The 10000-nt window shown below is 60.0% G+C and overlaps 2 non-coding genes and 1 pseudogene across 2 annotated transcripts in view; all 3 read right to left on the reverse strand.

Annotated features, from left to right (window-relative positions):
* Positions 1-3579, reverse strand: part of LOC145273243 (large subunit ribosomal RNA) — a 5665-nt gene extending 2086 nt beyond the window's left edge. Inside the window, exon 1 of the ribosomal RNA XR_013866268.1 lies at positions 1-3579. This exon is cut by the window's left edge and continues 2086 nt beyond it. This is a non-coding gene — a ribosomal RNA (large subunit ribosomal RNA).
* A 593-nt stretch (positions 3580-4172) lies between these two features.
* On the reverse strand, positions 4173-4330 carry LOC145273317 (5.8S ribosomal RNA). Its single transcript, XR_013866312.1, has one exon. It is a non-coding gene; the product is annotated as a 5.8S ribosomal RNA (ribosomal RNA).
* Positions 4331-4725: 395 nt separating this feature from the next.
* On the reverse strand, positions 4726-7091 carry LOC145273522 (small subunit ribosomal RNA; annotated as a pseudogene).
* Between the last annotated feature and the right edge of the window lie 2909 nt (positions 7092-10000).

Consider the following 10000-nt stretch of genomic DNA (forward strand, 5'->3'; position numbering starts at 1 on the left):
GACGTTGCGACGAACGGATTGGAGCCGCCCGCCGCCACCCCGACCCCGGAGCGAAGCACCCCGCAGAAAAGCCGCTTGAACCGCCGCCGCCAGAAAGACGACCCCCGCCGACGGTCCCCCGCCGTTTTTGGTCGACGCCACACTCCTGCCGCCCGACGGCGGACTCCCACCCGTATCGCTCTCCGACCCGCAACACACGCTCGCTTGACCGCGACCGCTCGACCGGAACACGCCGCCGCACAACGGACCGCCGCGGCCCCTATGCCTTCGCCGCAAAGCGCGAACGGAGCGAACGCTACAGCCCCGTACCGGTTCCTCGCTTCGCGCGGGCACGGCCCGACCGACCCGGTCCTCGGAGCCAATCCTTCTTCCGAAGGTACGGATCCATTTTGCCGACTTCCCTTACCTACATTGATGCCATCGACGAGAGGCTGTACACCTTGGAGACCTGCTGCGGATGGTGGGTACGGACCGACTCGAGAGCTGCGAAAACCGGACCCGGATTTTCCAGGGCCGCCGAAAGCGCACCGGACGCCGCCCGAGCCGCGGCGCTCTACAGGTACCTTTTCCGTATCTCCGGACGAGCCGATTCCACGGACATGGTCCTTTACGAAGAAGAGAGAACTCTTCCCGGGGCTCCCGGCGACGTCTCCGGGCTCGCTTGCGTCACCGCGGTTTCGCCCGGGAAGCGACGGGCGCCGCCGACATCGCTGCCGACAGCGTCGCCACCCCCGGGCCCTCTCCGAGTCCGGGTTCGGGAATATTAACCCGATTCCCTTTCGACGGGAGGCCGGCCGCTTTGTTTTTGTTTGGGCTTTTGATTCGATTCGATTCGATCGCTTTCACTTTCATAACGGATCCGGCGCCTTTCGGGAAGACTTTCGCCCGCGTCTTAGGACCGACTGACCCGTGCTCGACCGCCGTTGGCACGGAACCCTTCTCCACTTCGGTCTTCGAAGGTCTCGTTCGAATATTTGCTACTACCACCGAGATCTGCACCCGCGGTCGGCTCCACCCGGGCTCGCGCCCTAGGCTTCCGTGCTCGCCGCGGCGCCCTCCTACTCGTCGCGGCATCGTTTCGGCGCGAAAGTTCATCGCTCCTCGCCGCGACGGTCCGGCATCGGTCCGTCGCTCCAGCGCCATCCATTTTCGGGGCCGGTCGATTCGGCAGGTGAGTTGTTACACACTCCTTAGCGGATTCCGACTTCCGTGGCCACCGTCCTGCTGTCTATATCGACCGACACCCTTTCGGGGATCTCATGGGCGTCGCGTTAGGCACCTTAGCCGGACGTTTGGTTCATCCCACAGCGCCAGTTCTGCTTACCAAAAGTGGCCCACTTGGCACTCGCATTCGAGGTGACCAACCGCCCAGCGAAGCGTGCTGGCGGCGGCGGCCGGATGGGTCGGCTCCGTCGTTCGGGAGAGTCGGCCCGTTCCACCCGTTCCGAGTTCGAGAGTAGGTCGAGGCCGTGAACGGCCCCGGGGCCTCCAATCGTTCGCTTTACCGGATGGAATTGCGACGATCGAGCGCCAGCTATCCTGAGGGAAACTTCGGAGGGAACCAGCTACTAGACGGCTCGATTGGTCTTTCGCCCCTACACCCGGTTCCGACGATCGATTTGCACGTCAGAGGCGCTTCGGACTTCCACCAGAGTTTCCTCTGGCTTCATCCCGACCGGGCGTGGATCGCCATCTTTCGGGTCCCTGGTCGCTCGCTACGCCAGAGTCGGCCGAGTCGTACTCGGAAAAAGGGGAAACCGACCCGGGGGTGATGCGCCCGCGCGCAGCGCCTAAACTCGACGACAAAATAGGACTAGTTCAAGCCGCGGGATCTCACCGATGGGCGGAAGGAGGATATGGAAGCTGGCGCCCGGCAATTCCCCTTTTTGGATGATGCGCCGGTCCCCTCTCGGGGAGGAGGGAAAAACAACCGCACGTCAGCCACGAGCCTTCCCTCTCCTATCTCTCTCGGGAAGAGAGAAAAAAGGAAAAGTTGCGGGCACCGCAGCAGCGACGGCGGAAGGCCGAAAACGCCGCGCCGGCGGGATCGGGCACGGCTCGGAGGCGGGTGAGGCGAGGAGAAGACGACGGCACGAGACCGACGACACCCCCCGACGACCCCGGACGACTTTGCCACGACACCTCTCCCGATCGACGCCCTCCTACACGCTCTCTCGCTTTCGCTTCGCCTTCGGGGTTAGTCAGAGGTGGCCCCTACGACTCGCGAACGGCCAGGACTCCTCGGTCCGTGTTTCAAGACGGGTCGGGTGGGTTGCCGATGCACGTCGCTGACCCGGGGTGGCGGGCGGCTCGAGTAAAAAAGCGTCGCCGAGCGACCTCTCCGGAAACGGAAACGGGCGCGGGCGGGGTTGCCCCCGACAAGAACCCGAAACGTCGGCGAGGTGCGTGACGGCGAGGCCGCGCCAGTCCTATCCCGCCTCTCATCGCGCACGCGCCCGAGACGGTGGGGCGCCTAAGGAGCGACACACAGAGTGCGTCGCCCGCACGCGACTTCCGGCGGGATCAAAACGGACCGGCTCGCCACGTGTAACGGATCGTGTCAGATTTCCTCCGTTCCCGGCAGAAAGGGGCAGTTACGTTCGCGGGCCCCGACGGCCGGTGGCCCCCGACTTCACAAGGTGGGAAGACGGGGGTTTTCAGGGTGATGAAACGCCTGCCGCCTACGGAAAAAAACCCGCGTGTTCGACCTGCACGCCGGGAACGGGTCGCGACGACGGACCGGAGGGGAAGTGCGTCCGGTGCCGGCCGCGCGGAGGTCGCGCCGAAGCGCCCGCGCCATGATTACGCCGAGCGATGATGAAGGGGACGGGTGCAGCGGAGTCGCGCGCGGAGGGAGCAGGAGGAAAGAAGAAGCGGCGGCGACGGATGCGGCGGGTTAGGGCCCGGCGGCAGCAGCGATCGAGAGGACGAGTCCCCTCCGTCGCAGCCAACCGACGCAGCCACCTACCGACGCCACGGTCGTCACCACGTTTCCCTTCCCGCTATCCACGCGGCCCGTCTCCTTCGTCGGCGACGCGGGCACAAAAGCTGGAACCGCGGGGAACGAGTCCCCCGCGGACACGACGAACGACGACCTGTGCCGCGACGGCCTCTCTTTCAAGAACACACATCGAGTTTGGGCTCGAGCCTAGGCAGCACCGGACTGAGTCCCCCCGCGATCGCGGCCAAAGTTCTTTTCAACTTTCCCTCACGGTACTTGTCGACTATCGGCTCGTCCCGGTATTTAGCCTTGGATGGAGCTTACCACCCGATTTGGGCTGCGTTCCCAAGCAACCCGACTCTCGGATCGAAGGCCGTCGCTCGCCGTCCGCACCGAATGGGCCTGGCACCCGCCGCGGGCGGCCCCGATCGAGGGAACTCCGAACTATGCGAGACGAAAACGAACGGCTGCCTTCGACCCATGCGCCACACGTCCCGAAGCCTTTTACTTGCGACGGGATTCGGCGTTGGGCTTCTCCCGGTTCACTCGCCGTTACTAAGGGAATCCCGGTTGGTTTCTTTTCCTCCGCTTAGCGATATGCTTAAGTTCAGCGGGTCGTCTCGTCCGAGCCGAGGGCGGCGGTTTTTAGTAGAGTGTGGTGTTTGGAGGAGAGGAATCTCGATCGGTACCCTCCGTGTGACGACGGCTGGCCGATATAGCGCCCGTCCGACCGAAAATGAAGAAGCCAACAATTAAAAAAAAGCCTGGGTCCTCCCCATCCGACGTTGCCTACGACGCGGCCACCTTTTTACGGTGCGACGGCCGTGCTCGTCGCGCTGCTCGAGGCGTCGCTGAGAGACACCTTCATGAGGCAGAGAGCGAGACGAGCAGGCGGCGCTTACGTCGGCAGTCGGTTAGGTCGGTGCTTTTTTTTTGTTTTGTTCTCCCTTCGGCTGCTTTCGGACAGACTCCTCCTGCTCCTCCTCCACAGTGTTTCTTCACGCGGTCGAAAAGGGAAAAGACTCCGCGGTCTGCCAGCGGGAGACGAAGGAGGAGGCCGGAGAGGGTTTTAAAAAAAAAAAAGACATTGAAAGGAGTCAATTCTTTTTTTATTTTTCTTCCCCCTCGTCACTCGCTCCTGCGACGTCCCGGTTACCACCGTGCCGAGGACCGGGCGGGCACGGGGACGGCAAGATGTCGTTTCGTTAACGGAGAAAGACATGTAACGTTCCGCCTCTCGACCGGACGTGGCCCCGAGACAAGGGATCTCGGGGCCGCAATGTGCGTTCGAGGTGTCGATGTTCACTGAGTCCTGCAATTCGCATCAGTTCTCGCGGCTGGCCGCGCTCTTCATCGACGGACGAGCCGAGTGATCCCCCGTCCAGGGTTCAGCACTTGGGTTTTTTTATATTAGTTTTTGTTTATATAGATTTAGTAGTGTGCGAGGAGGTCTGTGCGAGGAGGCGTGACGGCATTGCAATGTCGCGAGTAGTTTGTTTTTAGCTAGCGGCGGTGGCACAGCGGCTGCAAAAAAACAAAAAACGATAAAGCGGCGACAAGGCAAAGAAGAAGCGGCCATCACTTGCGGTGGGCGAAAAAACAAACAGGTGGTAAGACGCGGAAGCAAGCAAGAAGAGCTGGGGCTTTAAAAACCTCCGCGTCACCACAAATCTATCTCTCGCTCCGCCTTTTATAGGTTTGTTTGCGCGCATTCGAGGCGTTGACGCCGACAGACAGAGGAGGTAGGCCGGAAAACAACAAACCAGTCTCGAACGGGAAAACGGTAATGATCCTTCCGCAGGTTCACCTACGGAAACCTTGTTACGACTTTTACTTCCTCTAAACGATCGGGTTCGGTCGTCTTCTCCAGGCATCGAACGCCGAGGCGTAGATGCACGAGTGTCGTGACGGACACGTCGCGCACTGCCCGGCGGCGTCGTCGGCCAGATCCGAGGACCTCACCGGACCGTTCGATCGGTAGTAGCGACGGGCGGTGTGTACAAAGGGCAGGGACGTGATCGACGCGGGCTGTTGACCCGCGCCTACCGGGAATTCCTCGTTCACGGGGTTGGTTACAGGCCCCGATCCCTATCACGGGAGGTGGTTCAGAGGTTTCCCAACCCTCTCGGGCCGGGGCGAAGTCCCCGCTGATACCTCCAGTGTAGCGCGCGTGCGGCCCCGGACATCTAAGGGCATCACAGACCTGTTATCGCTCCGCCTCGTGTGGCTTTCTGCCACCCGTCCCTCTAAGAAGTGCGTGAGAAAACCGACCCGGACCCGAGCGCCACGGAGGACGCCGAGCCCGCCGTAAAAATCACTGACATCGGCGCACTAGTTAGCAGGCCGGAGTCTCGTTCGTTATCGGAATCAACCAGACGGATCGCTCCACCAACTAAGAACGGCCATGCACCACCCACCGAATCGAGAAAGAGCTATCGATCTGTCAATCCTACCGGTGTCCGGACCGGGTGAGTTTTCCCGTGTTGAGTCAAATTAAGCCGCAGGCTCCACTCCTGGTGGTGCCCTTCCGTCAATTCCTTTAAGTTTCAGCTTTGCAACCATACTCCCCCCGGAACCGAACTCTGGTTTCCCGCAGGCTACCCGCCGGGTCATGGAAGCGAACGCCGGCGGATCGCCGGTCGGCATCGTTTACGGTCGGAACTACGACGGTATCTGATCGTCTTCGAACCTCCGACTTTCGCTCTTGATCGAGGAAAACGTGCTTGCCACACGCCATCGCTGCAGTTCGTCTTGCGACGATCCAAGAATTTCACCTCTAACGTCGCAATACGAGTGGCCCCGACCGCTCCCTTCGATCATTGCCTCGCCGTAGACGGAGACCGACAGACGTAGACGAGGCCCTCTTCCATCATTCCATGCTTATCGTATGCAAGCTTGAACAGCCCGCTCTGAGCACTCTAATTTTTTCAAAGTGAACGTACCGGCCGCCGCGGACACTCGGTTAAGAGCACCCTTGGAGGAGAAACCGCCGACCGCAACACGCGCGCAGACAAGACACGAAGCAGGGACTCGGAGCGGACCGGGGGGTTCAAAAAAAAGAGGAACGCGCGGAAAGGGAGAGGGAGAGAAGCGCGGGGGTCAGAGTGCGGGGATGCGAATGAACGCACCCAAACACACACACGTAGCACCCCCCCGTTAGACTACTCCCGGAACCGAACCGACGACCACTTGTTTTTTTTTCCCGGATCCCGATCACGACCTCCTCGTCCACCTCGCCGGCAGGACCGCGTGGCGGGTATGCTAGCGGTTGACACCGGCGGAAAGGGCCGGGAATGCGAACGGACGACCAAAGTCAACGACGGACGATGGCGCCGCCGCCCCGGGGCCGCTTGCGCGACCACGAACCCGAGTTCGGACTACGAGCTTTTTAACCGCAACAACTTTAATATACGCTACCGGAGCTGGAATTACCGCGGCTGCTGGCACCAGACTTGCCCTCCGGTTGGTCCTCGTTAACGGATTTGAAGTGTACTCATTCCGATCGCGGGGCCTCGACAGAGTCCCGCGTCGTTATTTTTCGTCACTACCTCCCCGTGCCGGGAGTGGGTAATTTGCGCGCCTGCTGCCTTCCTTGGATGTGGTAGCCGTTTCGCATGCTCCCTCTCCGGAATCGAACCCCGATTCCCCGTTACCCGTAGTAACCACGGTAGGCACTTAACCGACCGTCGACAGTTGATAGGGCGGACCCTCGAGAGACCCGTCGCCGGGCGTGAAAGCTCGTGCGATCGACCAGTGAGTTATCCAGAGTCACCAAAGCGGAGCGCGCCGCCCTATGAGCCCCGCCACCGAACGGACCCGCGAGCGGGAACGCCGACGACGGGAGGACGGAATGACGCGCATCGGTCTCAGTCTAATATGTAGCGCCGCGACCCGGAACGGCCGACGCGGGTGCCAGCGCGCGAGGCGTGGCGACGACGGCGCGCCGACCGATCGCGGCCTGTGTCACATGTATTAGCTCTAGAATTGCCACAGTTATCCATCGCCTCCGAGGAGGAATACGGTCCCGAGGATTAGGTCCGGTTCCTGAGCCATTCGCGGTTTCGCCCGTTCTAATGCGTGGCGTGAACTTACACTTGCATGGCTTAAGCTTTGAGACAAGCATATGACTACTGGCAGGATCAACCAGGTATCGTTGGAATTTGGGACTTTGTTTCGACAGAACGACAGACCGACCGACCGACCGACCGACATAAGACAGACAACTACAACGACGGGCACGTGTTTATTTATTTTTCGAGGGGGTTCGCCGTCAGTAGAAGCGCGCTGCCCGCGCTGATGGCCTCTTTTTTGTTTCTCCCCTGACTTGGACCGAGACCGAGACTCAAAGAACGAAAGCGACCAACGTCGACAACAACAACGACAACGGCACCCTTGACAGCGATACATACGACAAACGACAAGCAGCACGACGGCAGTGCACACGGACATCGAGGGTCAAGGTGCAGACTGAACTCGCCGAGGTCGTCGTCATCGTGGTCGCCATCGATTCCGTCTCGTCGTCGTCGTCGTCAACGTCCACGTCACAGCCGGCCGAGAAGAGAGAACAGACGACAGCGTCGACAACAACAACATCGACAACGGCACCCTTGACAGCGATACATACGACAAACGACAAACAGCACGACGGCAGTGCACACGGACATCGGAGGTCAAGGTGCAGACTGGAATCGTCGAGGTCGTCGTCATCGTGGTCGCCATCGATGCCGTCTCGTCGTCGTCGTCGTCGTCTTCGTCGTCGTCGTCGTCGTCATCAACGTACCAACCGACCGAGACGAGAGAGCAAGCAACAACGTCGACAACAACAACGACAACGGCACCCTTGACAGCGATACATACGACAAACGACAAACAGCACGACGGCAGTGCACACGGACATCGGAGGTCAAGGTGCAGACTGAACTCGTCGAGGTCGTCGTCATCGTGGTCGCCATCGATGCCGTCTCGTCGTCGTCGTCGTCTCCGTCGTCGTCGTCGTCGTCGCCAACGTCAACGTCAACATCACAGCCGTCATCGGGGAGGAGCTGGACCAGGGCAGCGGCGGCGTAAATTTTCCCGTCACCTTCGTCGTCGCCTTCGTCGACCGACCGACCGACCGGCGTCGTGTTCGTGCTCGGAAAACCGAGGAGAGACAACGTGCACATGGCGCGTTCTCGCAAGCGGCTCCTCGGTCCGATTTTTTTGGGCGGCTTTTTCGAGCTTTTTTTTTTTTCTCACCCTTTCGTCCGTGCGACGGCGAACGTTAGGGGAAAAAAAAAAAAAAAAAAACGACAACAACGCGGCGGACCGGGCGAACAACATCGTCGACACACACGACATTGACGACCGGTCCCCCTTTTCACAATCGCATCGAGATAAAAACGAACGAGTCCGATTCGAGCACCGAGTCGCGAGCGGGAGGACTGTCGGTGCAAGTATCGATCACTGACGTGAGCGCTTCGCCGGACAGAGGATGGCTCATCCGGCAGCCGTGCAAATCGACGGTATGGGAAGAACGAACAAGAAGAGCAACGACTTGATCGGCGGCTTGGGAACTGCGGACGGTGAAAACGGGTTAATCGACTGCGACCACGACTGCTCGATCGATCTTCTTTGGCGCTAACAAAGGTGGAGGTGGCGCAAGAAGGGACTAGCGCTATCACCGTCCACGTATCAGAAGATGCGGCGGCAGACGTCGACGCTTATGCGTTGTCGGACGAGAAGTCGCTGCAGCACGTGTACCGCGAGCGGGACGTCCAAGGTTTTGCCAGACGGAAAGAAATCGGGTGTCAGCGAACGTTCACACGGCTGTGAGATCGGACGCTGACAGGAGTAGGAGGCGGCAGGCAGGCGGCGGTTACGGCGGCGGCGCCTGCTGCTGCTCATCCTCCTGTTTGCTGCGGCGACTTCCAGGACGGGAGAGCATCGAACAACGTACGTATGGTTACAAGGGGATCAGGATCTACATAGTGCATCCCCCGCGGCTATTTTTGTTTGTTTGTTCGCTCGTTCGTTAATTCGTTCGTTCGTTCGTTCGTTCGTTACAATGTACGTTTTTCCGTTCGACGGCGGCAGAGAGCGGCGGCGTTTCTCCCTAATCCGGAGGATTTATCGGTCGCACAGCGATGGGTCGTTCGGCCGATCATCGAAAGATTCGCAGGTAGTGGTTGAATGGCAGAACGGCAGCAACAACAGCGGCGGCTGAGAGCGGCGAACGCTGAGGCGGAAGCAGAAGCTGCAGCAAACGTATCGGCTAAACATGGTGGACATAGATATGGCTGACGACGCGGGTACCACGACGACTATGGAACCAGGAAAAGGAGCCGTTAGTTGTTCCAACATATCGTTCGACACGTCGAGCAGCCCTAGGTCCACGGAGAAGCACACACACGTACCACGTATTATAACCTAACGACGATGAGCGGGCGCACGGTTGGCAGGAACGAAGGCGGCGGATCAAAACAAGTTGGAGCGCGGCGACAGCGATAACGGTGACAGCCCTAGGCGGCGGAGATGCCACTTTCTGACGCCTTTGCGACAAGCCCGTAGAGACGTTCCGGACCACCACGAGGCAAAGAGTCGCTGCTCCGACGAACCGACACACCAAAGTGTGCTTCCTACCGAACATGTTTTATAAAACTTTCAAACTGGAAAACCCCAGAAATGGTGTTGGTATTCGTCCAGACCCACCTCCGACACCTGAAAATGGTGGTCAAAAAAAACGTCGATTATACGAAGCGACATTTCTGGTCGGCGATTTTCCAGTTTTACGCCTACTGCCACATGGGGATGTCGGTAGGCGTCGCAAAGTGCCTTCTCGACGCCTAGGCACACCAGGACTTTGTCATTTTTTTCCCCCTCGACATTCCTGGTCCGGTCTATTCCGATTTTACACCTACCGCCATGTGGGGGTGGCAGTAGGCGTCGAAAAGTGCCTTCTCGACCGCTAGCGACACCACTACTTTATCGAGCTCTGGAGGCCCGCACACCGACCCGGGGGCCGCGGAGTCGACCCCGGGGGCCTCCTGGCGTCGCCGCCGCTCACTTGGACGCCTTCCGCAA

The sequence above is a fragment of the Euprymna scolopes genome, unplaced genomic scaffold (assembly GCF_053919585.1).
Source record: "Euprymna scolopes isolate OS-2025 unplaced genomic scaffold, ASM5391958v1 sca1, whole genome shotgun sequence".
Lineage (NCBI taxonomy): Eukaryota > Metazoa > Mollusca > Cephalopoda > Sepiida > Sepiolidae > Euprymna > Euprymna scolopes.